The sequence below is a fragment of the Schistocerca americana genome, chromosome 1 (genome assembly GCF_021461395.2).
Source record: "Schistocerca americana isolate TAMUIC-IGC-003095 chromosome 1, iqSchAmer2.1, whole genome shotgun sequence".
NCBI classification, from domain to species: Eukaryota; Metazoa; Arthropoda; class Insecta; order Orthoptera; family Acrididae; genus Schistocerca; species Schistocerca americana.
This window is the reverse complement of record NC_060119.1, coordinates 1061604087-1061611308: the sequence shown is the minus strand read 5'-3', so window position 1 is coordinate 1061611308 and position 7222 is coordinate 1061604087. Positions and strand designations below refer to the sequence as shown.

At 44.8% G+C, this 7222-nt stretch overlaps 1 non-coding gene across 1 annotated transcript; it reads left to right on the top strand.

Moving 5' to 3' along the window:
* Nucleotides 1-6307: 6307 nt before the first annotated feature.
* Trnaa-agc lies at nucleotides 6308-6379 on the top strand. Its single transcript has one exon. It is a non-coding gene; the product is annotated as a tRNA-Ala (tRNA).
* Nucleotides 6380-7222: the final 843 nt, after the last annotated feature.

The window sequence follows — 7222 nt, the reverse complement described above, 5'->3', positions numbered from 1 at the left end:
TCCTGGAGCCACTCTGTAGCAATCCTGGACATGTGGGGTGTCGCATTGTCCTGCTGGAACTGTCCAAGTCCGTCGGAATGCACAATGGACATGATTGGATGCAGGTGATCAGACAGGATGCTTACGTTCGTGTCTCCTGTCGGATTTGTATCTATACGTATCAAGGGTCAGATATCACTCCAAGTGCACATGCCCACACCATTATAGAACCTCCAAGAGCTTTAACAGTCTCCTGCTGACATACAGGGTCCATGGATTATTGAGGTTGCCTCCGTACCCGTACACGTCCATCCGCTCGATACAATTTGAAACGAGACTCGTCCAACCAGGTAACATGTTTCCAGTCATCAACAGTCCAACGTCAGTGTTGACGGGCCCAGGAAAGTCGTAAAGCTTTCTCTCGTGCAGTGATCAAGGGTACACGATTGTGTCATCGGCTTAGGAAGCCCATGTCGGTAATGTCTCGTTGAATGGTTCGTACGCTGACACTTGTTGATGGCCCAGCATTGGAATCTGCAGCAATTTAGGGAATGGTCGGATTCCTGTCACGTCGAACGATTCTCTCCAATTGTCGTTGGTCCCGTTCTTGCAGAATCTTTTACCGGGCGCAGCGATGCCGGTACTTTGACGTTTTACCGGTTTCTTGATATTCACGGTACACTCGTGAAATGGTCGTACAGGAAAATTCCCACTTCATCGCTCGTGCACTGACTATAAAATCACTTTCAAACTCACTTAACTCTTGATAACCTGCCATTGTAGCAGAAGTAACCGATCTAAAAACTGCGCCAGACACGTGTTGTCTTATATAGGTCTTGCTGACTGCAGCTCCGTATTCTGCCTGCTAACATACCTCCGTATTTGAACAGGCATGCCTATACCACTTTCATTGGTGCTTCAGTGTGTGTATAGACACAGTTTAATCATACTACGTTACTTGGCAGCGTCAGAGAGTCCTTAAGTTTTGCACTGTAGTATATGCTGCTGTGACTGGAATTAACTACTGCGCTGTCGTAAATTGCAGTAGCAGCGGTACGTCGTGAATTCTGAAACCGGCCCCGCCGCCTTCTGGCATCTCATTATCACTCGTTAGCGCGTCCGCGGGTATCTTCCAGAACGTAAACTGCAGCCAGTAATTGCTCTACATACTCGCTGCGCCGAAAGGCAGGCGCCAGGCTTCCGCCACCCAAACCGGCGCCCCACTTGCGCGGTCTGGCTGCCTCGTCAAAGCGACGCAACTATTGCCCTGTTAAAATGCGTCTCCCAACACATCATCAGCATTTTTCGTGTCATACAATCCATTCTGGATCCATTACATTGTGATCTGGGGCTGATCTGAGATTATGTTATTCTGCGCAACGGATTAATCTGAGATGTACCCTTTACCCTGTGACTCCTGCAAGATGCGATTTCCACCCCCACACTACTACAGAAGTCAAACACACGCTGCTAACGTTCTACAGACAAATGCCTGAAAAACTTTCAGCAATAAATATCTTCTGTAGTCGTCCGCTGTAAGGAAATGACACAAAAATTCACAAAATTTCTTACGTAACTAGTGGGATACTTGGGTACTGGAGTAGTGCTAGTTAGTGTAAGAAAAACATGAAACTAATGAATATTATTATTTATTTTGCAAAAATTCTGAGAAATCGTAATGGCACTTTTAGTTATGAATTGAACAAGTTATATCCTGGTTCTTTTCGGAATGTGAAGTTACCTCTCAAGGATAGGATTCGCTAATGAAATTTCTATACAAAGTTTAAGATGGTTGTTGACTTGGGAGAATGGCTGAGGGGTGCGCTTACTCAACTTGAATAATTATCCTTTAGAATGTTGCTAGGTATGTTTGAGGCTGTCGCGTGTGAAATGCAGTGAAGTGTACTGTTGTGGAGGAAATATGGGGCTCGCAAGAGCTGTAGCGCACAATTCCGTAAGCTGCGATGACTGCTGTCTGCGCCGCTCGCTGCTGACAAATAAGATAACTCTCGTTCTATCTGAATTAATCTTCGCCAATCAAACTCTCCCTACGCCATGATGAAGTCAAGGATTCCTATTCGCCTCTAGTCTAACTGTTGGCGTGGTACACCGGTCAGATAACGAGTTCACCGTGATGCCACTCAAAAATTCGCTCGCAGGCGTTTAACTATAACTCTGTCCATTCACACCGCACAATAAGTGTGTCGGCCAACACAGTGAACAAAGCTTAATCGCAAGGACTCAATTATATAGAGAGTCGCACTTCGATTTGCTCTCGACAGAGGTGCTCTCCCAGTGAAGTACTGAAGAGAGACTTGTTCCTCGCTCCAAGAGCGACAACAGAACGGCGCCTCTCCACGCCAGACATGAAGGGGTATATCTTTCGGTCTCTTCCATTACACCTTCAGGTCAAGGCGTCAGAAATATCGTCTACCAATGAGCACCAGGTCAAGGCGTCAGAAATATCGTCTACCAATGAGCATCGCTCTTCTAAAACGGGAGAATGACGTTTCGTTCAAGACAACCAATCCAGAAATCCGTAGTATTGGCGTTTGGCGTTTGCTGTCTCACTGTGAAAATCTCTGAAACTGCGTGCTATGTGCAAAGGATGCGTAGGCTGGCCACTCCCACACAATGTAGTGGAATTTGCTTTTAATCCGAACACAGGGTCGTTCCCCCTTTTCACTCAGGCCCACGCTGTCCGCTTCACAGGCGGTCACTGGCCGACATAGGCTGGGTCATCCTCTGTCGGGACCAGCATCCCGTTGTGCGATTTCTCTCCCGAACTAAAAGCTCCTGTGACCGTCGTGTCTGGAATGTATGTGTGTACACCAGCCTCGAGTATTTCAACCACGATGCGCTTACTTGTTATTTGCATATCGTTTATATGAATTCATACAACACTGACTTTATTTTATCGAGTTTGGGTTCGAATGAAGCGTCTTGATGTGCAGAATACGATTGTGAGGGCGGAATATGTAAGCAATGAACGTCAGGAGACCACGACGTCTTACAACATCATTTGTAACCATCAACAGCTGGTAAGGTACCCTCAAGTCTTAGATTCAAAAGCACGAAGCACAACGAATCACAGGTTCGATACAGTGAGTTGCATACCATCACCAATGCATCTCCAGTAGTTCGTAAACAAACTCATGTACGTGAACCCTCGTTTGCCGGTAAAGACCTCAAAATATAACTAGAGATCTAGCCTTGAATAAAATTTTAATTAACAAGGGCATTCAATTTTATTCTGTGCATGATTATTCTATTTCTAGAAAAGTATTCCAGTAGAGAAATACACTGAGGCAGGACGCTAATGCAGGGTGTTTTAACTCTTTTATTTGGTGATAATTAATTGAAACCCTCAGCTGCCGACAAGTGTTGTTGATATTCCTCGATGGGGACAGCTGAAAATGTGTGCCCCGACCGGGACTCGAACCCGGGAGCTGCTGTTTACATGCCAGATGCAGCTGATAATGTGGGTCTCAAGGGAAGCATGCAAGGGATAAGTCCCTGCAGTAGCGCTATTTATCTGTGTCCTCGGTGGCTCAGACCGAGCCGGCACGGTAGCTCAGCGTGTTCGGTCAGAGGGTTAATTCTATTAATTATTATTTATTCTAGAGAAGCTGCGCGGTCATCAGTGGTACCTGTTCTTTCGAGAACAATTACTGTTTTCATACATCTTTTATTTGGAGCTGAGTCAATAAGCTACATTTTTGGTACGTAGACGACAGCAATGAAACGAAAACCGTGAATCTCTACTTTCTCTACTGGCACTCTCGTTAAAGACTGTCAGTCATTCAGTACTAGCTTCGATGCAACTATTTTTATTTTAAAACGTATTATATTCAACAAAGCATGTAGAAATCACATGCTACTCTAGAAGACGCGTTTGTAAGTCCTAGAGCACGTTGAATATAGCCATTAAAGCCACAAACAAATCTCACTGTTGATGAAGCATGAGCTTAACATCCGCCGTACCGGGTTCACTTTTATTTATTTATTTATTTATTTACATAGTTTACTTCCACATTGGAGCACTAAAATCAAACATAATACAACAGAGTCTACAATAATTAATTTTAGGTCTTAGCAGTCACCAATTTCTTCGTTTCCCAAAACTTCTTCATTCGCTGTGATCTGGCTGCTCGTTCTTCTGCAGATATGACATACTTCTTCCCTTCTGATGGTTTGAATGTCAGCGGTGTGTATTTTTTCTTCAGAAGCAGTTTCTCTTATCTTTGTTGAATTTGGTGTGTGGTGATGTACAGTTCATCCAGATCACTTTGTACTTGTTTAAACCAGATGTTTATAGTTTAACTGTTCCAGAAATAGTCAAAAAGTTGCTTCAGGATTCTAGTATTTGGTAGGCGAGATATGTGGCCGAAAAATGCAATCCTAATTTTCCACAGTGTATCAATAACGGATTCACTCTCTTTATACACTACTGAATTGGGCAAAAATCTCCACTGGCCGTTAACTTAGTGTTTCTTACTGGTAATTGATCGGAGTATTCTTCTATCAACTTTCAGCAATTTGTCAGGAGTCTTCTATTGAAAAAATCCACCGGTTTGGACAGTCACGACGAGATTATCTAGGCGAAGACACCATTCGGATACGGTGGGGTGTCACATAGAGGACAAAGGCTAGTCGGAGCGCCTAGAGACGCACTGAATGAACAAACAAACATGCAACATATTCCTCAAAAGAAGGTGCTTAAATTTAACAAATCAGGAAGATTTTCGTATTTTGCAACAGTCAATATTAATTCTTTAAGGTAAGTTGGTGAACTGAAGCATTTAACAGAACATAGTTATGACAGCCCTTCAAGAGTTACGCATTACTGACCAGGTTCACTTTTAGCTACACATCCAAGTTCGTTGGGATGCTCTCTATACGCTGTATTGTTTGCCGCTGACGGTATTCATCTATAAGATACCCTCCATACAGTTGAGCGCTATCGCACTGTATGGTGAAACTGCTCGAGTCGTAAGATACGTGTAAGTATCAATTTTATGAATCTGCACAGTCGGAGTTACTATGTGGAAACGCATGGACCTCTCTATGTAAAGATATACTACACCATTTAAGGCAAAGACCTCACGCTGAGCTTCTCTGTTATACCATTCTGAAATATTGTGTAAGTGCAATTGCTATTTTTACGATAGACAGTGTCCGGTCAAATCAATGTGACCACCTGTCAAAATCCTGAATAACCAGTTTCGTAGCGCGGCCCGCTGCAAGACGTCCAGGAAGAGAGTCAATGACATTCTGTACAGTACAAAATGGCTCTGAGCACTATGAGACTTAACAGCTGAGGTCATCGGTCCCCTAGAACTTAGAACTACTTAAACCTAACTAACCTAAGGACGTCACACACATCCATGCCCGAGGCAGGATTCGAACCTGCGACCGTAGCGGTCGAGCGGTTCCAGACTGTAGCGCCTAGAACCGCTCGTCCATCCCGGCCGGCTGTAAAGTACAGACAGGGATGTGGACTCATTACGACTCCAGCGCCGTGGCCAGCTGCGCTAGGTTTCTCAGTTGAGGATCCATGGCACGAACAGCCCGATCAAGGTGCTCCCACAGACGTTCGGGTGGGATGTAAATGCGGGGGCTGTGAGGTGGGTGGGATTTGGTAGCCAACGTAGTGCAGTAAACTCACTCTGGTGCTCTTTCAAGGGCACACATATATTGCGAGCTATGTGGCACGTTGCATTTTCCTGTTGGCAGATGTCAACCTACCGTGGAACAGAAAACTGTATGCACGGGTAGACTAGTCCCCAAGGATAGATGCATAGTTTTTTTTATACACTGTGCCTTTCAGAATGAAGAGATCACCCAGAGAATGCCAAGAAAATATTCTCCAGATTATAACGCTCCCAGCTGCGGCCTGGACCCTTCCAATGATTGTAGATCTTTATAATTAAATGTTTCCCTGAGACATTTAAGTCTCTTTTTATAATCTACGATAATGATCGAAGCAGACGAAACGAATTAAAATTTGTGCTATGGCTAGGACTCGAACGCGGGTCATTTCGCTTGCTAGGCGGAAACGCTACTATTTCACCACCCCAGCACGATTCTGCACATCACTGTACGAACTACCTAAGGTGAGTGCCCTCCCCCACACAAACTTCAATTCATTTTTCCCTTACATATTGTCACTACTGTCAGGCCTCTCCCACTACGTCCAATGCTGGGGTGCTTGCCAATATCGGAGAGCCCTGGCAGTAGTGACAATATGTAAGGGAAAAATGAATTGACGTTTGTCTTGGGGAGGACACGCAGCTTAGGTAGTTCGTGCAGCAATGTTGACCAGCGTGCTGTGATGGTGTAATGGTAGCATTGCTGCCTAGCAAGCAATAAGACCCGGGTTCGAGTCCCGGCCGCAGCACAAACTTTGATTCATTTCGTCTGCTTCGATCATTATCTTCCAATGATTATTGCAAGGTGTTTGCTCTCAGACGTTCCACACCCGTCAACGGCCGTTGACGGGTAAAAGATATTCATTTGAAAAGGCCATCTGTCAGCACTCAGCAGCGTTACTGGCTTGCAAATTACAGGTTTCGTCGCCTCTGAGCAGCAGCCAGCGTGGGCGCATGAACCAGACACCTGCTGCGGAGGCCCATGAGCATCAATGTTCGCTGAACGGTCGTTACGGACACACTGTTGATAGCCCGTCGATTCATCCGGGCGGTCAATTGCTCAACAGTTGCACGTCTGTTCGCAAGTACACGTCAACGCAACCGTCGTTCACCCAAATTATGTAAGGCCCGCGGTGCACTGTAGTTGCCTCGGCGCTGATTTTGGGTACCACTATTATGCTATGCACGGTATACTTTAAGCACGGCGGCATGTGAACACTTCACAAACTTAATCGCTCCAGTAATGGTCCAAAAGCTAATGGTCATGCACTTTTGGACATCAGATAAATCACTCAGTTTCCACATTGCGACAATGACTGCATCGTTTTTCGAGTCCCCTGGCATGTTTTACTCTTAAAAAGAAGTAGGTGACTGAGGGACAGGCACGCATTTTTATTTTGTTAGTTTGCCAATACTTTTTGTACTATTGGTGGGAATGCCTCTGTACCTTCATACGATTTCTTTGTCTCTCTTGTGGTTTGAATCATTGTTGATGGTGACGATTACATGTGAAGTTACAGTTTTTTTCTGAAACAAATGTTGTCAGTAACGCAAGTTTTGTTGTGTGTCTATTTGACACATACTACTAAACG